Genomic DNA, 21,939 nt, shown 5'->3' with positions numbered 1-21,939 from the left:
CACCCCCTCTTCTGACTTTCCTTCGCACTTCCCCTGGATCTTTCTGGGGACGCTTTTCACCTCTCGCCTTGTATTAGAGTTGTCTGTGTTCATGTCTTTTCTCTCTGTGTTTTAATTCACACCGTGAGCCCCTTGGTGACAGAAGCTTATGGTACAAATCATACTGCGCGCGTGCACAGCACTGCGCCTCGCACCCAAACTGCACTGAAGCAGTGACAGCAGGAGCTCAGGGCCCTCCGGCCCCGGACACGCGGCTCGCCCCTCACCGACTGTCAGCAAAGGCCAGCGCTTCTCCTGTCTGAGCCCCCGCATGACCAGACCCCGGGGAAGGCCTCTCCCCACTGAAGCCCAGGCCGCGACCGAGCGAGCAGTGCGCAGCCTCCTGTGGGAGCTGAGGCCTCTTCAGCGTCACGCTGTCCCCTCCAGCATCCTGCTTTGCTGAAGGAAAACTGAACCCTCGCCTGGATCTGCCTATAACGGGGGCACGGGCCTCACAGCCCACGTGTCCTGGCGCATCGGCGGAGGGTCTGCTCTGTGCGTGTGCGGTTTCAACCAGCCAGTGGGGTCGGGTCAGCATCCCTGTTCTACAGCTTCTGAGAAGGTAGCTGGCTTGCTCTTCTTCTCAGAGGAGGCAAGATGCCCAGCCCGAAGCCAGAAGGTCTGCCCACTCACAGGTCACCTTACCCAGGCAGCCACCGCCGCTGGGCCTCTCCCCCTGCCACAGAAAATACGTGTCCTGCTCGGCTTCCGGTCCAGGTTCTCCACGAAACTCCCTCCGACAGAGGCGGGGAAGCTTCCAGAGCAGCCCCGCGGGTGCCGGTCTGGCAGAAACTGGCGAGTCTGCTCCTGCACTGGGTGCGGCCTGAGGATGGAGGGGAGCCGCCAGGCACAGCCTTGGGCTGGGAGCCCGACCCCTCTGGTTCCTGCCGATGACTCTGAGCCCGTAGACCCGGGCCCGTCCACGCCTCCCCCCACAACTGGTCTGTGAAAATCGAGATACACTTTTCAGGGCTTCTCCTGACCCCTCCTCCGCAGCTTTGGTGTGGAAACTTGTTGTTCTGGCCAGATGAGTCAGGCCGGATGCCACGTTTATTTACTTGAGGGGTCAAGGGTCACATGAAAGGTGCCGATAGCATGTCCAGAAAGAAAGCATGGGAAGTGGGTACAGCCACCACTTGCCACCACGGTGTTCTGCCTGGCCCCCGAGGAGCTGGTAGAGGTGCACATACTTTGCAAACTAGAAAGTGGTGCCCATGGGAACTGGGCCAGGGCAAGGACCTCGCTGGCCGCTGGCGGTTGAGGGAAGGCCCACGCTGGCCCCTGCCTCGCCAGGGCACAGGGTCCGAGCCTCCTCCCTGGAGTCTGGGCAGGTGCGAAGGCCGGCATGCTCAGGACTGGGTCGGTGGAGAGAGCCGGTCGCCAGCCCACCCGGGCTCAGCGGGGCGCGTCCACGGCCAGCCCAGCCTGCAGTGTGGGTGACGGCTCCCTCCACCCAGAGACCCCGCCTCACGGGGGCAGGAGTTTCGTCTGTTCTGTTCCAGCTGAATCCCCTGTGCTGGGCACAGAGCACGTTCCCGGCCCCAGTCCCAAAGGCCCAGCGAGAAAAATTACCTCTAACGGTCTCACAAACCCAGAGCTGCTCAGGCGGGAGGCCCAGAACCGGGGCAGCCCCTGGCAGGGAGGGGGGCCGCGAGCAGGCCGCGCGCCCTGCTGACCCACGCTCCTGAGAAGGCGGGTGAGGCCTGAGCCCTCCGAGCCGGCCGGCGCTCTGGGCCCCAGGCTGCACTCGGCCGGGGCAGCTAAGGCAGGACGGGCCTGGGGGCTCGCAGCCCAGCCCGGCTCTGGGTGAAGGCGCCCCGCGGGCTGACGCTCCCCGCCCGGAGCACCGCCGCTTGGCCGGTTTGTGAGGAGTGTGGCGCCCTCTGCTGGTGGCAGGTGCACATGGCCCCGCTCTGCAGGCACCCAGATCCCAGACACGACCTGCCGGGCCCTCACTTTCTGCCTCCTTCCGTGGGGGCCCGGCGACTCGCCCGGTGCCAGGATTCACCTGGCGAACATTGTCAAGGGGGCTCCTATCTGGCAGGGCCTTGAGGTTTTCCATCGGCGAAGAAGAGATCACCCCTGCTGCCACCCCGGGTGGGGCAGGATGACGCCCTGGAATGAGAAGGTGAGGGGCCGCACAGGTGCCTCAAGGCCCACCCCTCCCAGCAGGAGAAGGCCTCCCCGCGCTGGGAGGCGGCCCCCTCCAGGACCCTCAGGACCCTCTCTCCTGTCACCTGCCGTAGGACGGCGGGCAGCTCCGCTCACGGCAAACCCTCCCCACCCCCACGCCAACCTCCTCCGCCCAGGCCCCCAGCTGCAGCCAGGCCTCTGTGCCCAGCGCTTTGACATGAATAATGCAGAAGGGCAGGCATCTGGCTCACCTCCCTCCTTTGCCCCCTTGTCTCCGGTAGAGTGGAAGCCGGAGGGTTGCTATGGACACCGTCCCTCCTCGGGAATAATCTGCAGCCGCCCGCCCTGCTGGAGTCCGGGTGCCTGGCCGCGGGGCTCGGAGGCGGCAGGAGGCTCCCGGGCAGCTCCAGCACAAGCAGGAGAAGCAGGATCAGATGCGCTGAGGGGAGGGAGCGCGACGAGATGAAATCGCACAAAATGGGAAGCCACAAGCTCGATCTGTGCAGGGAGTTGGACAGAACCAAGGTCGATTTAGCCAGAATTAGAAAAGCAATCGTGTCTGAACAGGCTCCCCATCAAATGGGACATGAATCGCTTGGCCGGCACCTCCCGTTTGGGCAGGGGTGCGGAGCGGAGGGAGGGCGTGCAGAGGTCCCGTGGCGGGTGCGGCAGCCCCTTGCCCTCCCAGAAGAGCAGCCGTGGCTCCAGGGGCTTTCCCGAGCGGGACTCCTGGCCGCTCCCCTGCCCGGCCCCACACTGCCGCGCAGCCCCTTCCTTCCCCTGACCGCAGGTCTGGTCGCCGCCACGCCGCTGGCTTCCCCACCACGAGGATGCACAGGGCACACAGGCGGCTCCCACCGTGTGGCCAGAGAACTGTGACCTCCAGTGCTGTCTCCTGAGGGCCAGAGCATAATGCCTCTATGAACGTCCCCCCAGGAGATCCGGACACTGCCACTGGGCTGTCCACCCTGAAGTGCCAACCCTGTCGCCGCGATCCATGCCCCACCACTGCCCACCTGCACACCAGCCCAGGTCACCAAGGCCACGACCCTCCACGCGTCCACGGACTCAGGTCCAACCGGACAGGATGGCCCAACGTGGAGCCTCCTTTCATCGTGTTCCACCCAAGGCCGCGTGCCCCTGGACAGGGCACGGCTGGCCTCCCCTGCAGAGCCCCGGTAGCCACAAGGGACCTTTAAAGAGAGGGCCCCTGGGACAGCGGGCTGGGCCCTGTCTGCCACTGAACGCATGCCCAGCGGCCGGCAGAGTTAGCCTGGCCTCACCCCGACCACCTCCATAAACCGCCTTCCACGTGCGTGAACCCTGGAGGAAGAACGTGAGCAGACTGGGGAAGCCCGTCTCATCCCAAAGGGCCCTGGAGACAGACACAGATAAGGACACACACAAACTCCAGCACACACACCAGATACACGTACACACGTGTGCAAAGAGACAGACGGAGGGTGGGATCAAAGACTTTGCCGAATCCCCACATTTATCTCTCTCGTGTTTGTATTTCTGCCATAAAGTACAGGGAAGCAAAACAGAGAGCTGTTCCGCCCCCAGACTCTGAAATGGATGTTCCAGAGCTACCCGTGGAAAGAGGGCCCCAGAGGCCCCCAGCGAGCGGGTGCGGGGCAGCCCGCCAGGCTCCCTCACCAGCGGTGACTCACTCCACACTGACTTCGTAACAAGCAGGACCCCAGCCCACGCTCAGGAAAAGCACAAGCCACGGCCCGTCCTGGACACAGGGACACTCAGGGACAGTCCTCGTGGCAAGGGTTGGGGCGGGAGAGTGGAGGGTCCGCCGTACGGTCGGGAGGACTCCCAGCCCTGCCGGCCCGGTGTTTACCCCCTCCCGGCAGAGCCGCAGCCGGGCCTGGAACTCCCCGAGGCCACGGCAGAGCCCCTGGCAAGTTTCTCAAATGGAGCGGCAGCCGCTGGAGCCATCAGGAGGGACAGAAAGAAAGCAAGCAGCGGCGTGGAGGGCGCAGGACCCAGGGAGTACGAGGGGCCCTGCCCTCCACCCGAGGAATCTTCTCTTCCCGCTCACGGCGCGGCCGGAGACGCTGGAGGGTCCGCGGAAGAGAGAACATGTTTCCTGGGGATTTCCAGGCTGCCTGTCACCGGACGGGACGGAGGGAGTGTGGACTGCGGGGGGACACGCCCTCCATCGCCCTGTCACCAGACCCGGACTGTGCGGCTCAGAACCAGACCCAGCCAGCATCCGGGACCCCGTGTGAGGAGCCACGGGGACCCGGAGAGGCCGTGGCCCTGCCCAAGACTCATCACCTGAGCTTTGGACTCCCAAGGCCCAGCACCCCCGCCTTGGCCGTTTTCCTCTCTGGCGTTTGAAAGTCACACTTCAGGACGGGAATGGGACGAGGCCGTCCGTGTCAGAACATGCGCCAACAACCCGCCATTATTCTAACTGGGGGTGATTCCCTACAATTTAGGAAGGCTTGCCTCCTCTGGTTGCTTCTGAAGTTGTGTTTCCAGAGTAGATTTTATGTGGCTTCCCCGTGGCCGTCGGGGGCGCTCCTGGGAGGCTGGTGAGTGCTGATCCTCTTTTCTTGGCACAAGGCCTTCTTCATCCTGCAAACCTGGTGATTAAGCCTCCTGGAACAGGCGAGTGGAAGCCCCGGAGCAAGGCCAGTGGTTGCTTCCTGCTTCCACGTCCACTAGAGAAGCTTCTGGATCAGCCAGGAGGCCAGGGAAGGGAAAGAAAGAAGGCAGCCCCAAGACCTTCGCAGAGCTGCTCCCGCCCCTGCACCCTGACTCCATCCGTGGGCACATCTGCATTTCCTAACCAAGGCCGAGAAAGCTGTCAGCGCCCCCTGGCCCAGCAAAGAACTGTTTGGGGGCCAAGCGCTCTCAGACCCAAGACCTTGGCTGATGGGGCTTCCGGTGTAGAGGGAAAGGACAAGATCACAAGAGATCCAGAGACCTGACCCTCCGGGTCTGGGACTGCAGGAAATTGATTTGTGTGTTATCAGCACCAAGGCAGGAATTTTCCAGAATCGAATGCCAGAGACAAGCAAGCAGCCAGGATCTCCCATGTGAGGCTGGACCAGCTCTACCTAGAAAGATGTGCCCTCCTCATGTGGCAGTGGGTGGGGAGCCCTCAGCAGGTCCTCCACAAATGTTCCTTTCCATCTCTCCTGCTTTTCATCCCTCTTCTGGGAAGGCGTCTAGCCGACGGAGAGGGGCACGTCCGTGAGTAAGGAGGCCTCTGCTGCCTGGATCGGGAGCCCAAAGCTCTGACCTCAATGAGCGCCATCAATTCAAGTTCATGCCCCGCTCAGGAGACGGGAGGGGGCAGGCACGCTCGTTTCCAAGGAACACGTGGCGTAGGGAAAGGCCCTGTGAGCACGGGCCGGCTTAGCTGGGCCTGGCCGGCCTGGGCAGGGCCCGCCTCGGCGGGGGAGGCTGTGTCTCTGGTGCTCACTCCCGCTGGAGGATCTTGCACCTTCCCGTCTTTGACCTCCTAACAGAGCTTGGGGGGAGTGAAGTCAGACTAACCCAGGGCACACGGAGCCCAGCTCCAAGGCCACGCTCAGCCGGGCAGGTCCAGGCCGCTCCCGGCCAGGGGCCGGTATAGCCCCTTGCAGCTCCTCCATCGGCCCGGCCTTGGCCATTCTGAAGCAGCTTCGCCACGGGGTGCACGGGAAGAGAGAGGCGAGACGCGCATCCCCGTGGCAGTTTGTCAGCTGCACCAGCAAAGTGATGGTGGGGGGCGGTGGAAGCCAGTGACTCACAGCGTGCTCGGGGATCATCTGCTGTTTCCAACCATCCGCGGCCCTCATCACCATGGAGAACTGAGAATTGGGTGTCTCTGCCTCCCCCTCGCGCTGTTGCTGGCCTTAGAGGCGTGATTTGTACTTGGCGCCACGGCGGCTAAGAGACTCGGTCTCCGCACGAAATTTTCCCCAGCGTTGAAATGTCATCAAACAGCTCTCTGCGCCTGGCCCCTCTTGGTCCCTTTAAAAATAGCTGAAAGAAAAACGTATGGGGGTGGGGGGGAGAGAACAGACAATTGTTGAGTGTCTGTGTGGTTCTTGATCCTCACTTTGAGCCAAGGAAGCGTCAGCTCAGAGAGGCGAAGTGACCTGTCCGTGACTTGTCACACCACGGGACAGCAAGGCTGGCCTCCAACGTGGAGTCACCCAGTTCCCAGGCTCATTCCCCCACCCCAGCCCTCCATCCGTGAACTCATACTTCTCTAAAACTTGGCAGGACCGTCTGGGACCTCCCTGTCTTCATCTGCTGAGATGCTCTCAGTTGAGAGGGTTTAAAACCAAGAACACTTACTACCCCACACACTAGGAATTTGGGAGGTAAGACAGTTCTGGGGGCCATTCATTCAGTGGCATGTGTCACCATGAACACAGGTTGTTTCTGACTTTCTGCCCCACTGTCCTCAGCATGTTGGCCACTCCCTCATGATCACAGGAGGGCTAGAGCACCTCCAGACATCGCATCACCACCCTTCATAGTCCAGAAACAATAAAGACACACACCCCTGGCTTGGATTTCTTTTCAATAGTGAGGAAAACTGTCCTCTCCATATCACTGGTCAAAAACAGGTCACATACTCAGAGCTAAGCCACTCTCTGGCCAAGGGGGCTGGGATGGCCGTGTTGGCTAGACTGGGGCCTGTCTTCCTCTGAAGTGGATGTTGATGGGACAAGTGTTGACGAAGTGGGGATTCAAGGAAGAAGTGAGCCCAGCCTTGTGTCCACCAGACCGGCCAGAGAACTGGATGCACCTCATCATAAGGATGATGATAAGGACTAAGGATAAGGACTAAGCTCCCTAGTGTCGACCACAGGACTGTGCCGGCTCAGATAAGGAGGGGTAAGGTGCCGGCTCGCACCGAAACGAGAAGCGCTGGCCTAATTGTGAGCTGGTTTATCTAGAAGACACACACGTCCAACTTCATTAGAGAGATTTGGGGAAGAAATCTTACTAAAGACGTGTCCTGCGCGTGCCAGGGAGGCGAAGCCCGCGGTGAAGCCCAGCGGGCCATGCAGGTGCCGGGAGCAGCGGCCAGTGCCGGTTCCGGGGTCTTTAATTTCCTGCGGGATCCCTGCTGATGATGTCTGGAGATGTTTCTGCTCAAGCAGGGGTACGCGAGGGGGGAATGAAAGAGCCTTTATATTTTCACACCATGAGTCCAGGCTCCTTAAAGAGAGCTGCTTGTCGGGGGAGGCCAGACGAGTTCAGAGCGCCCACCAAGCCTGCCCTGCCCACATGCCCCCAGGGGCAAGTTGGGGCCTCTTTTTGGAGAAAACCGAGGGGGTGACCCAGAGACAGACAGGAGATGAGAAAGAGAAAAGCGCGGGGAGCCAGGGGGACAGAACAGCCCTGGAAGAACCAGCAGGAAGCCCGAGGGGCCGCACAGACGGGACAAGCAGAGAAGGCCAGAGGAAGAGGAGCCTGGGAGGGGTCAGAGGAAGGGGAGCCTGGGGGGGCCAGAGGAAGGGGAGCCCCGGGGGGAGGCCGGAGGAAGGGGAGCCCCGGGGGGAGGCCGGAGGAAGGGGAGCCCAGGGTGGGGAGAGGCCGGAAGAAGGGGAGCCCCGGGGGGAGACCAGAGGAAGGGAGCCTGGGGGGGAGGCCACAGGAAGGGGAGCCCCGGGGGGGGTGAGGCCAGAGGAAGGGGAGCTGGGGGGGAGGCCGGAGGAAGGGGAGCCCCGGGGGGGGCCAGAGGAAGGGGAGCCCGGGGTGGGGGGAGGCCGGAGGAAGGGGAGTCCCGGGAGGGTTTGTGAGAAAAGGAGGAGAAAGAACCACAAGGCTTGGCAGATGGCCACCCCACTACCACCTTCTCAGGGACTCTTGTGAACACTAACAGTCACCGTGGGAACGTCCAGCTGTGGGTCACCTTCTTGCCGCCGAGGACAGAAATCCAGGGGTCACACACTGTTTTCCAGGCCAGCAGGATCCAGATGTTTCCAGTTGCTGGACCAGGCATACAGAAGGGCCGAGGGGTCCTTGAACACTCACGACTCTTAGTTAAAGTGAGGGAGGAACAAAAAAAATAAATTAATTAAAAAAATAAATAAATAAAGCTCCCCCTGCTTGTGCTCTCTCTCAAATAAATAAATAAAATCTTTTTTAAAAAAGGGGGGGTCTCTTATGGTTTGTCTCCCTTTCTGATTTCACCTTGTTTTATTTTTCCCTCTCTTCCCCTATGATCCTGTTTTGTTTCTTAAATTCCACATATGAGTGAAATCATATGGTAATTGTCTTTCTCTGACTGACTTACTTCACTTAGCATAAATACCCTCCAGTTCCATCCACGTCGTTGCAAATGGCAAGATCTCATTCCTTTTGATGGCTGCATAATATTCCATTGTATATACACCACATCTTCTTTATCCATTCATCTGTCGATGGACATCTTGGCTCTTCCCATAGTTTGGCTATTGTGGACATTGCTGCTATAAACATTGGGGTGCATGTGCCCCTTCGAATCACTACATTTGTATCTTTGGAGTAAATACCCAGTAGTGCAATTGCTGGGTCGTAGGGTAGCTCTATTTTCAACTTTTTGAGGAACCTCCATACTGATTTCCAGAGTGGCTGCACCAGCTTGCATTCCCACCAACAGTGTAGGAGGTTCCCCTTTCTCCACATCCCCGCCGACATCTGTCGTTTCCTGACTTGTTAGTTTTAGCCATTCTGACTGGTGTGCGGTGGGATCTCACGGTGGGTTTGATTCGCATCTCCCCGATGCCGAGCCTCTGTGGCATTGTAATTACACCTTGGTGTGCCCCGGCGTGTGGGGCACCAGGAACAGACAGGAACTCCATGCACACTTGTGAATTAATGAATCAGTAAATGAGTAAGTCTGACTAGATTGTGAGCTTCTCAACTCATATGGAGTTAAACTGAATCCCAGAAGTTTGGAGCCGAAGAGCGCAGAGTGCCCACCCAGCCCGCCTCTCACACACCAGAGTGTGTATCATTCCCCGCGCTGGAGGAGAGAACCGAGTGCTCACCAAGCTCTGCTTACATCCAGGAAATGCTCTTCTAATCTATGCCAGTTTGCAAACATCGGAGGGTTTCAGTGTTTTATTTACTTTTCTGAATTTTCATAGTAACGCTCGCTCATTATAAAAATGTGGAACGAACAGAAAACAATGAAGAAGCAGAAAAACCATGTCTAATCCAGCTACCTAGGTTGAGCATTGCTACCATGTCGCGAGCTTCAGTCTTCGCCGTGCCTTGTGTTTCCCCGCAACCGGGAGCACAAACACGGGCTTCAGGGCGGTTGCGATGAGGGTGTAACCTGAGATTTCGTGTTTGCTTACTTCATTAAAGCAAGCCTCATGGATACATTAAATCTCATCTCATTAACACATCAACAATAATCCCACCCGCCTGGCATTTTTATTAGGGAGCACCAAGCTCCCGTTTGCAGGTGCACGGCGCACTCAGCCACTCACGATCGCCGGGCAGCGGTCGGGTTCTGGCCGTGCCGAGAGTCCCCGCTCCGGACATGCAGCAGGTAGGCCTGTGTGTGGCTGGAGAGGAAGCTTCTAGGAGCGGCACCATCCACGGACCCTGGAAGGGCCGCAGCTCCGCTCTGGAGCCCGCCGGCGAGGTCAGCGCCGCCGGTGTCTGGACGCCCGTGAAGCGAGCTCGAGGGGCAGGACCGGCCCGTCCTGTCGCCGTGACCCACCCAGAGCGCTCCACGGAGCCCGGCCCGTGGCGGGTGAATGAATGAATGAATGAATGAACGGGGCCCAGCCGGGTGGCCGGTGAGCTGCACCTTCTGCGTGTTGTACTCCGCGGCGGCGAAACAGGGCGCTGAGCCCCCGGGGAAATCTGGGAGCATCACATGCTCGCGGCGGGACGGTGTGCCAAGTCCGGGGCCGCAGCACCGCGGGCAGACCGCCGGCTCCTGGTAAATGCTAAGGAACGGCAAGGCCCCACCCCCTCACAGCCACACCCCCACCTACACTCCGCACCTCGCCGTAGCCTTGGGGGAGCCAGCTGGCCAGGGAAGCCGCGGGCCAGAAAGGACACACGGCGGCCTTCCCGCGGCCACGGGAGGAACAGCTCTCGTGTGCTGGGCTTTCAGCCTGCAGAGCAGGTCAGCAAGCCCGAGAGCATCTGCCCAGTCGTTCACTCGCCCCTGCTGGGCCCCAGCCCAACATCAGGGCTGAATAATGTGTGTCCCTCCTTGGGGAGCTCACCTTTTTTTTTTTTTGAAGATTTTATTTATTTATTTGACAGAGAGACAGTGAGAGAGGGAACACAAGCAGGGGGAGTGGGAGAGGGAGAAGTACGCTTCCCGCAGAGCAGGGAGCCCGATGCGGGGCTCGATCCCAGGACCCCGGGATCATGACCCGAGCCGAAGGCAGACGCTTAACGACTGAGCCACCCAGGCGCCCCGAGGAGCTCACCTTTCTGTCCCCCAGAGGCTCCTGACATGCTCCCACACCGTCCCGTGCCCAGCGTCCCCCTCAGGCAGAGCCCAGCACCTCAGACGGCAGGTGTCCCCAGCACCTGCGTCTCCTGGTCCTGCTGACCCAGCCTCATGACAGCTCGCAACATCGCCCTCCCTCTCTCCCTAGCCCTCGGTCCGAGTCACATCCCTCACACCTATCGGGCCCACTGCCACACCTGTGCCCTCAAACCTACCCCCATCCAGCGGCAGAGAAATCTGAAAATGCAAATCTGATCCTGTTGCTCCCTTGCTCCGGACCCCGCAGGGCTTCGCAGAGCTCTCAGGATGAAAGCCGGAGTCCTCCTTGGTGCACCTGCGGCCCAGGGCCTCGCTGTGCTCCCGGAGCCACCCCTCCCACCCCACCTGCCGCACGGGCCCCTCCAGCCCCTCAAAGAGCCCACCGCCGCCCCCCCCCACCGCCCTCCCCGCCTGGCCGCCCAGCCCTCCCTCCGCAGACTGTCACTTCCACAGGGAAGCCGTCCATCCGCAGGTACAGGCAGGGGCCTCTGGCATCTACTCCTGTCCTGCCTGGCACCGCGTCGGTGGGAACCACATGGCACGTGCTGAGCCTGCGGCCCCTCCCGCCCGGCGCCCCCTGAACAGATGCTCCAAGGAGCCGGCCCCCATTATCCTTGGGCCTGGGACAGAGGTGCCAGAAAACCTTAAGTGACAAATAGAGTACGGAGCCAGGGGCTGTGATGGTGGGGGAGAAGGGGCACCTGCTCGGCCCTGGAAGGCGGCGGGGGGGCATTTCCAGGGGCCGTAAAGCTGGGTTCCCGTGGATAGGACCCCGTGAGCCAGCTGGGGAGCAAGCTTCCGCTTCCGGTCACGCAGGGGTGCTATGCCTGGATGGGGCCGGGCACATAGCGAACAGCCCACAACTGTGTGTTGATTGAATGAACGGGTCTTTTGAGTTGGCAAGTTCATAACTAGAACTCGGTACTGGACGGGGCGCCTGGGTGGCTCAGTCGGCTAAGCATCCGACTCTTGATTTCAGCTCAGGTCGTGATCTCAGGGTTGTGGGATCGAGCCCTGCATCAGGCTCCAAGCCTGCTTAGGATTCTCCCTCTCCTTGTCCCTGTGTCCCTCTCCTCCCTCCCTCTCTAAAAAAAACAAAAATAAAATAAAAACGAACAAACAAAAACCTTGGTGCTGGACAGATTAGTGTGCAAAAGGAGAGAAGCTGGGTGTGGAGGGAGCTTTGGAACAAGAGGACAGCCCGCCAAGACGGGCGAGGACCACGCAAACCAGCAGCACCCATAACACCCTGCCCCGGGGAGGGCAGGCACCGCATTCTCGCAAATGGTCCGTCACAGGGCAATGTACAAGGAAATTTTATACCTATTTAAAATAGGCGGTGGTCGTGTCCTCTGACCCAGCATTTCCCCTTCTGGGAGTTTATCCTACAGAAAAAGTCCCACAAATGTGTAAAGAGATACGCACACAAAGACATTCATTGTTTGCGATGCAGAAACTTGGAAACAACCCAAATGTCCACAATAGGGGACTGATTACAGGACTGTTGCAGAGCCTACACACAGAGGACATGCAGAAAAATGAGTCAGATTTATTTGCATTTTCATGGAAAGATGTCCAATGTATTTCAATGAAGAAGAAAAAACAAGTTACAAGACGAACATTACATACAATACTACCCTATTTTTATTTTTGAGAAGAAATGATAGTGTGTTTTAATGTGCATAAGATTTTGGGAGAGAAGACACTCAATCGTTACTGATGGCTATTTCTGGGGGACGCGGTGTGGGGGGCTCTGCCTTCTACGCTTTGTATTTCCACGACGTCTGTGCATCTTTGCACCACTTCCGCGATCGGAGAACACAAGAGGCAAACGAGAGGTCATGCCTGGCAGGAGGACCCAGGCCCGCGGAGGAGGGAGGAAGGTGTAAGTCTGTGGACCAGGAGGCAGGGCCCACAGAACCCGTGCCACGAAATTTAGGCCTGGATGTGAGGGCCTCCTGACTAGGGTGTTCACACACCACCAGACTAGAACCACAGAACAAGGTCGCGCTTCACGCAAATACCCAAAGTACAACCGGCCTCTCCCGTGGATGGTGGCCACCACTCTGGCCCCAGCCTTTCCTGGCCCCTCAGCCCCACGGTGAGAAAAGCCCCTCCCTTCATCCCCGCTGCGGAGCAGAGACCCGGCGGCCAGCACCATCCTCACACCTGGGCCCTCCGCACACTCGTGCACACGTGTGCGACCCCGCGCTTCTACTCCCAGACACGCCCCCGAGAGGACAGCAAACCAAGGTCCACACAGAAACCGTACGTGAAGTGCACACCAGCGCGTTCCCCAGAGCCAGAACGTGGGCACAGTGCAAACGCCCACGGACGACAGACACAACATATGGTCCATCCAAACTCTGGAGTCCTCCTCAGCCCTCGAAGGAGTGAAGCACACGCTTGGGCGCGGACAAACCTCAAACACAGCGTGCTCGGTGAGGGAAGCCAGCCACAAAGGGCCCCAGAGTACGCGATTCCGGCATTTTAAATGTCCACGACAGACGGATCCAGAGAGACAGACGGAGGGATTGGGGGAGCAAGGATGGGGAGCCACCGCTGATGGGCACAGAGTCCTTGTGACGGCGACAGGAACCCCGAAGTGGGCGGTGACGGTGGCACGAGGCTGTGAGACGCCCCAAACCACAGAAGCGTCCACGGTGAGCCACACAGGACGCGAACACGGTCACGTGGCTGCTGTAATAACCGCAGACACACAGGTGCCCTCCCTCTCGGGTGCCACCGCGCCACCTGACGGCGTCCTCCTTGGGACCGCCAGCCTGGAGGGACCCGCGTCCAGGGCAGGGCGGCTTCGGCGGGGAGCGCGGGTGGGAGGAGGCGCAAACGGCCTGACTTCTGGGCGGCCTCCTTCCCGTGGGGCAGCAGGTGTCCCCGGCAGCTCGGCGCTGTCCTGCTTCCTGCCCCCTCTCAGTCCCAACTGCGCAAGAGCGCCCGCCCCACGGCATCATTCGTCACCCGTAGGGCTCCTAAATTTGCAAATAGGGGGGCCCCCGGGTGGCTCAGTCAGGTAGCCTCTGACTCCTGGTTTCCACTCAGGTCATGATCTCAGGGTCGTGAGATTGACCCCGAGTCGGGCTCTGCGCTCAGTGGGGAGTCTGCTTGAGATCCTCTCCCCCTCTGCCCTTCCCCACCCCCCAACCCCACCACCACTCACACGCACCCTGTCCCTCCCTCCCTCTCTAAAAAAAAATTTTTTTTTGCTTTAAATTTTCTATATTAATTCACTTAAGCTAGTATTTTGCCTTTTATTTAGTAGATAACTATTTTAGAAGAAAAGGAATTTCTTTGAAAATATATGGAAATTAATTTCAATTTTTTAGTGCTTATGTTTATGTCGATTCACATTGTAATGAAAAAATTCAACTTCTGTACTGTTGGAAGGTGTTTTTTGTACTTTCATCTTTTAGATCATCTATCAACAGCACACAAATTAGGTAAAATCTTGACCAAATCAATATAATTTGTGATTTTTTTGCTAACATAAGGACAAGAAAAACAAACATTGTGGAAAATTATATCATCATTTATGAAGGATATTTATCTTTATTACCTATCCAGTCATCTCAGGCCCATAACAGCACACCCAGACGCACATAATCAGAATTAAATGCAATCAGTTTTGGTATTTTGCCAACTTTGAGTTATGTATTTTCCAATTTTGTCATTATAAAAGCATATTTGTCAAAGAGGTTGGAACATGTTTCATTTGGCGGTTTGTTAGTTTTATTTAGAACCCTTCAATATGTGGACGTGCAGGATGTGGGCCTCTTGCCCCAGCCCCACAAACCTGCGGGGCAGGCCGCTGGCTGGGCCCCACGGACCACGGATGACCCCGCTGCGACAGCGGAGCCCCCCGGAGCCACAGGCCCCTCGGTGGCACCCCCGGCCAGCCTGCAGAGGGAGGCAAGAGGCTCCCCAGTAACAGGGAAAACCTGCCTTCCTGACCAGGAAGCAACCCCAGCCGACCAAGAGGAGGTGCGGACCTGACCGCCCACTTCACCTGCAGTGAGGACCAACAACACACTCACGCAGCCGGCCGGCCCGTGGGCGCCCTGGGTCCAGCCGCTCCGGCCTCAGTCTCTCCTCCAGGCCAGGGCTTGGCGTACTGGGGGTCCCGCCAGCGGCCCCTTCCCTTGCCCCGGAGGCCCGACGGCCACACAGGGCACCCCGGAGCTCACAGCGTCTGCTTCCCAGACTGAGGACGGCTCCGCCCTCGGCCCCTGGAGGAGCGAGGCTCTCAGAGGCCGAGCTACTGTCCGGGGCTGGGCCACAGCGAGCGCGCTCGGGCCATGACCGCCCGCCCCCAGGAGCCGCAGGTGAGCGCCCACTGCACACGTGTGCGGGCAATGGGCGCCTCTGGGCCGTTTCCCCGGAACGAGGGAGCTGCCCGATCCAAAAGGGAACGGAAGTCACAAGACAAAGACTTCTTGTGACTCCGGTGACAGATTTCCCCTTCTCAATTCATCAAGGCTTCAGAAGCCTGAGGGCCCGTCTCAGCCACGCGCCAGCTCCACCTTGAGCGCCGACAGCCGCCCCCAAGGGCAGGAGCGGGCTCTGAGGGCGAGGGCGAGGCCAGCGGGGCGCAGCCACTCGGACACCCGTGCAGAGGAGACGTCAGGAGCCTCCCCGCCATGGCAGGACACACGCACCGCGGGCCAAGGAGGGAACAGAGCCCGGCGCCTGAGGGTCACCCGCGTTCCTGGGACAAGAAGAGAGCTGGCACAGGCAGACCAGAGGCGGGAGGACTCAAGGAGGGAGGGGCGCTCACACAGCCGACCCGTAGGTCATGAGCAAGAACAGAAACGCGTGTCCTTGGCCGGTGACCTTCAAGAAGCTGCTTCCTAGAGATGGGAGCAGGGGTCGATCTGCAAAGTGTTCAGGAGCAAAGGGGAGGACTGAGGTGGTACCTGCAGGTCAGCAGACAGAGGGGAAGCTTCTCGGGACAGGGGAAGACAGAGCGACGGGGAAATCCAAGAGAGAGGGGCTACTTGCGGCGGCAAAGTCCCGGTGGGGGGACGGGCTCCAGGGAGAACCAAGGGCAGGCCCTCTACCCCGAGGCCAGAGGGGCAGGAGGGAGAGTGCAGGCTAGGAGGGGCGTTGGAGACACAGGCTGGGGCGCAGACCCCCAGGCTGCCATCAGCTGCCCAGCCCTCCCGGCATGGCCACACCACCATCGTGTGTCTGGGGCCTGAGTGCCCCAGAGTCCCATCACTCCGGGGTCCCAGTCAGGGCCTCCTGACCACCTCAGGTTCATGGTCTCGTTCACTCGTTCGGCAGTATGTCCTGCCCGCCTGCCCCATGTCAGCACTGTGCTAAATGTGGGGGGTTGCGTGAGTCAGGGGCCAGGCCCCGACCTCACCGAGCACAGACGGTCGCCCGGAGCACTGCTGAGCAGACATCTGGGCTGTGAGGCTGGCCGGAGGGTTCTGCGGGACGCCGAGCCCCGGGGAGGGACACAGAGGGAAGGAGGTAGCACATGACCAGGACAGAACGGCACGCGCAGAACAGAACTCTGACCCTAGCACAGGGACGGCTGCCGTGGCCGCCAGAGACCATGAGGAACATGCAGAGGAGAGCGTGGAACGGGCTCCAGCTTGGCGGGAGCTCATGTAATGGACTACTGCTTGCTGAGCTGGTTGGGTTCAATCCCACCGACGTCATGAAGGTGAGGCCTGTGGAGACCGACTGACAGCAGGAAACGCAGGATGGACAAGCCGTGATGTGCACCTGCCTCGAGCCTGCATGTCCAGCGCGTGTGGAGCGTGGACCTCCCAGGCTCACCGGTCATTAGAACACAATAGGCATGCTATGGTGGGAAGGGGTTCAAGTCCCAAAATGTGCAGAGAAGCGCTCTGGGCCCAGGGCCGCCAAAGGGTGCAGCTGAGCCTGCTCCAGGGCTGGCTCTGAATGATGTACCCTCCTAGCTCAAGGCGGGCTCGGAAGGTCCATCAGGGGGTCGTGCTCAGGACCCAGTCCCAGAGCAGGTGGCAGGAGACCTGCTGGGAGGGGGGCTGTGAAAGTCTAGGCCAGCCAGACGAGCTGAGGGGGGACCGGTGTGGTGAGCCAGGCTAGCCCGCCAGAGGCTCAGCGTCACAGGCCCGGCACCAGCCCCCCACCCTGTGCTCACACCCATTTCTATAGCTATATTTCTGGGTTTCCCTTTACTTCTTAATAAGAACTCATTTTCCAAAAATGCTCCACATATACCCACAGGCTAGGTGGAGGGAAAACACTAAAATTGGAATAGAAGCTCAATTCCAGCCCAACCCAGGTTCCGGCTGCACGGGTCTGGGGTCGGCGCTCCCGCAGGGTGAGCACCTGAGGAGCAGGACCCCCCCCCCCCACCACCCTCCCCGCTCGTCTGCGGGACAAGGCCGGAGCTCAGAGGGGCCTGACTTGTGCAAGCTCCCGCAGATGCACTGCCCGGAGTCCCCTCACCTTTCTGTGTCCCCCGTGTCTTCAGCTTTAAAATGGAACAAGAATAGTGTTATCGCAAAAGTGAAATTAAATCACCCGTAAGCGCACGTAGTAAACAGTAAAGCGCGATGCCCACGGGGTCTGAGCCCCCCGCGTGGTGCTGGCGGTGAGAAGGCTGTGGGTGGCTCCCTGCCCGTCCTGCCGCTGTGGCTCTCACTCAGCAGGCCTGGCCCCACAGTTCCTGGCACATTCCAGAGCCGCGGGAATGGTGCCCGGCCCCGGCCTGCAGTCCTCTCTGGGACCAGCCAGCCGTGGCAGCAGGAGCCTGAGGGACCCACGTGCCGCCGGCTCGGGTCTGGATGTCACAACAGAGGGACATTGCTGGGAATGTCTCCACTCGGCAGGCACCCTCAGTGTCCAGATGGACAGCAGTCTAGTGCAGGGCAGGGCCCTCCGCCTCCCGAGCCCCAGCCCAAGGAACAGCCCCGACGTGCCCCCATCTCTGCTCCTCGTCCCCAGCACACCAGGAGTGTTCCCCTCCAGGAGGTGGCCCCGTGGCCCCCTTGCCCTGGTACAGCTTGATTCACCTACACAGGACCTCCTCAGGGGAGTCTGGGAAAGCTGAGAAAGCAGGGACCCAGGCCCAGCTCCCCAGGTTCAAGCCAGACCTTCTCTGCCACCCTCGGGTAAAGGGCACTGGTCTCGGGCTCCCTCGGGGACTCGAAGCCCCGGGTGGTGACTCGGGAGCCCCGGGATGTGTTCTTGGTGTTTTCACATCACACATCTCGGTGGCCCCTCAGAAACCGCACAGTCCCGGGCACAGACCTACCATAAGCAGCTGAGGCCGTTTAGGACAAAGGCAAACAAGGCGCAGGCAGCAGGCCCGCCTGTCACCTCCTGGGGCCCTCGCGGCCCTCAGCCTGCGCTCCCGAGGAACTCCGCCTGGACGCGCTCTGGACCCACCTGGAAGAAAAAGGTTAAAGCCCTAAGATGGACAGAGGGGCTCCTGGTCTCATGTGGCTGTCAGACAACGGGGCCCCCCCAGGTCCTGGATTGGGCCACGCAAGCGGCAGCCGCAGCTCTCCTACAGCCAAGGGGGCTCAGCTCCCTGTCACCTGTTCATCAGGTCACAAGCAAACACAACAAAGGCCAGCACTGGCCACAGCTGGGCTGCCCGCAGGGATGTCCTGGGCCAAGCACAGAGTCCTCGGGTCCTTGCAGGCAGCCCCACCTCCACTCCAGTGAAGGGAAGACTGGGGGAGCTCAGCCCTATCTGGCCCTTGGCGGGGCGGGGGGGGTGCAGCGAGCTCCAGACAGAATGAACTCTGCCACCTCGGAGAAGCCCCTGGGTCTGGACCTCCTCCCGCTCGCTGTGGAATGAGGAGGACGGCCCGAGAGGTGCAGGGAACACATCACCGCACGTGGGCCGCACTGCACAGAAAGCCCGGGGCCCCCGTGGCGGGAAAGCCAGGGACGCACGTGCTGGTGCACTAGCGCGCTGGGACGTCCTGCGAGAGCCCGTCTGCAAATGTCCGGTGGGCGTCACGCTGGCGGCGTGAAATTCGCAACAGCAGGAGCATCTCCGCCATACGGATGGTTCAACGCTAGAAGTCAGGGCTTTTTTGTTTTTCTGGAGAGCCACGTTGAACATTGGCTACTTCACGGCAGTGAGCTCAGGACGCTACACTGCTTCCCAACACTCCTAGAGCTCTTCCATCTCCACAAACGCTTGCCAGCGCCAGCCAGGTTCAAGAAACAGAAAACCATTTCCTGCGTGGCTCGCAGGGGGGTGGGGCAGCAAGAACACACACTAGGGGACCCTCTGGGAGTGACAGGTCCAAGCTGGAGCCGCGGGAGGGGCACTCCCAGTGGAGGACGGCATACGCAAAGGCACCGAGGCATGGATGACGGAACGACTCTTTAAAATCCCGAGAGCTGGCTTGGAGGAAGCTTTAGTGCTGTTACGCTCCAGGCAGTTTATTCTCGCCAAAAAGTACACGCCTCACCTGGCCCCCCTCACCAGAATTTAGCACCAAATTTCCTTTGGCTCTTTCTAAAATCCAAATCCAGTTTTAGGGGTGAGAATTCACCATCCTGGAGACCAGCTCCTCAACACCAAGACCATCTAGACACCTGGTAGGGGCCACACCCCCGAGGAGCCCACGCGGCATGGCCCCCGAGGTGACTGCTGCTGGTGGCAGGCTGCGGACGCCCACGACCACCCGATGTCCAGCTCGTTACTCAGTCACGCTTTGTGGGGAACAATGAGCACCACCGTTTCTCTCGTGAGATACGTCTGTGTTCTGCCTTGGAAAATGCCAGAACTTGAATTTTGAAACGAAGGTGAAAAAAACTTCCAGAAGCATCTAGACGGAGAAAGGAGGTTATTTCAAAGGAACAAAAGTCGAGGTGGCCTCAGACCCAACAACACTGACCGTGGCAGACAGCGGAACCAGGCCACGATCCCGCACCAGCCAAGGCGGCGTCCATGCGCATGGGCAACTCAGGGCAGTGCCGTGGTTCACCGCGTTCAGAAGAGAGATCGCCCACATGCCCTTTGTGGAGAAAATCTCTGAAGGCACATCAACCATCTGGAGAGGAACTGAAATACTAAATTCAAAAGCAGGGACGCTGAGGTACCATGGAAGGACCAAAGTGAGCAGTAAACCAGTTAAACCTTAGAAATAAATTACTGTTCTAAACATGTTTTAAAATTGGATGTTAACCATTTATGTGAAATTCTAGAACAGGCGAAACTGTTCTATGCTTCCAGGAGGGCGGGGGCTAAGTGGGAAGTGTGGAAACGGACACCTGAGATCACATTTCGTGAGTCCCCTCGCATGTGGACTATGAGAAACAAAACAAACAAAAGGCAGAAACAGACCCACAAACGCAGGGAACAAACTGGTGGTTGTGGGGTGGGGGAGGGGGAGGGGTGAAGTCCAGTGGGGGTGGTGATGTGCAGGGAGGGGGCCGTGGTGGGAGGGCGACATGGGGAAGGGGTACCCTGGGGGAGCAGGGGGCGCAGGCTCCCAGCCCTGGCATGAGTGAGCCCGGGGTGGACGGCACAGCACAGGGCACAGGCAGGGGCAGCATCCGGTGGTCACGACAGACTCGTGGGGCTAATGTAACACTGAGTGTCAGGTACACTTCAATAAAAATAATCCTTATTTTGTTTAAGACGGAGAGAAAGAGAGCACATGAGGGGTGGGGAGGGGCAGAGGGAGAGAAAGAACCCTGAGCACGGAGCCCCTTGATCCCACGACCCTGAGATCACGACCTGAGCAGAAATAAAGAGTCGGGACGCTTAGCTGCCTGAGCCACCCAAGCACCCCAATAAAAATCATCTTTAAAGAGATCAGTACGTTTCACTGTAATTACACCTCAATAAAAATGAGTATCTCCACTGAGTCCTGTCTCTCGACAGGTATCATCTGTCCCTGTAGGTCTTCAATCTCCCAGCAACGCTCCAGTTTCCCGTGTGCATGTCTTTTATCAGACTCATCCCTATTTCACATTTTTATGCTATTGTAATTGCATTATTTATTTCCGTTTTTGATTGTTCATTGCTAATAAAGATAATACAGCTGGTTTTTACGAAGCAGCCTTGTACCCTGCAATCTTGCTGAACTCACCTATCGGCTCAGGTAGCTTTCCTGGAGACCCTACCCAGATGACCCTCTATGGACAGAGGTGGTTTTTTCTTCTTCCCTCCCGATCCGGATGCCTCTTATTTCCTCTTCCTACGGCACCCTGAGGCGGGCGCCCTGGCCTCCCCCTTGGCCTCCTGCACCACAAGCAGCCCCTCTGCCGCTGGGGTTCTGTAGATGTGCTCTGTCCGGCAGAGGATGTCCCACTCTGTTCCCTGCTCGATTTGATCAAAACTGAATGTGGGGTTTGTGTCAGACTAATCAGGGGACTGCAAATAAAATGCCATAGAGTTACCACCATCAGAATGGCTACAATCAGACTGAGCGTACCAAGTATCGGTGAGGATGGGGAGGAACCGGTCGCGCTCGGCCCCGACGGCCACGTGGCACAGAGCCTGGAGACCACTTCGTAAACAAGTGCGTACCCCGCAGAAACGAAAGCACATGTCCACGCAAGAATCTGCACATGAACGTTCACAGTCGCTTTATTGGTCACGTCCGAACACGGGAAACAACCCACATGTTCATCAACAGGTGAACGGATCAGCTGCAGGATATTCATACCACGAACCGGCAACAAGAGAGAATAAACTACTGAAACCTACAATAATGTGGATGGATCTCAAAACAACTATGCTCAGTGAAAGAAATGAGACCAAAAAAAAGATATATACTGTATGATTCCTTTTTTTTTTTAAGATTTTATTTATTTGACAGAGAGACACAGCGAGAGAGGGAACACAAGCAGGGCGAGGGGGAGAGGGAGAAGCAGGCTTCCCGCGGAGCAGGGAGCCCGATGCGGGGCTCGATCCCAGGACCCTGGGACCATGACCTGAGCTGAAGGCAGACGCCTAACGACTGAGCCACCCAGGCGCCCCTATAGTGTATGACTCCTTGATGTTCAATTACTGAAAAGGCAAACTGATCTATCGAGACAGAAAGCAGATCAGTGGTGGCCCGGGGGCGAAGGTGACGGCTCTGGGTCCTCCGTGACTGTGACAACTGTTGTTGGTGTATACAGAGGTCAAAAATGATCAGACTGCACACTTTAATTATGCACAGTTACTACATACCACTTATCTCGATAAAGCTGCTTAGAAATGGAACAGAGTAAACGTTTAAGAGAACGTTACTGCTACAAGTCATTGTTAAGATAATAAGCGTGTGACACAAAAACTGCACAGCAGCGCCGTGACTCCGTAA

The sequence above is a fragment of the Phoca vitulina genome, unplaced genomic scaffold (assembly GCF_004348235.1).
Source record: "Phoca vitulina isolate PV1807 unplaced genomic scaffold, GSC_HSeal_1.0 scaffold118, whole genome shotgun sequence".
NCBI lineage: Eukaryota > Metazoa > Chordata > Mammalia > Carnivora > Phocidae > Phoca > Phoca vitulina.
The sequence above is the reverse complement of the archived record's forward strand: the minus strand, read 5'-3'. Positions refer to the sequence as shown.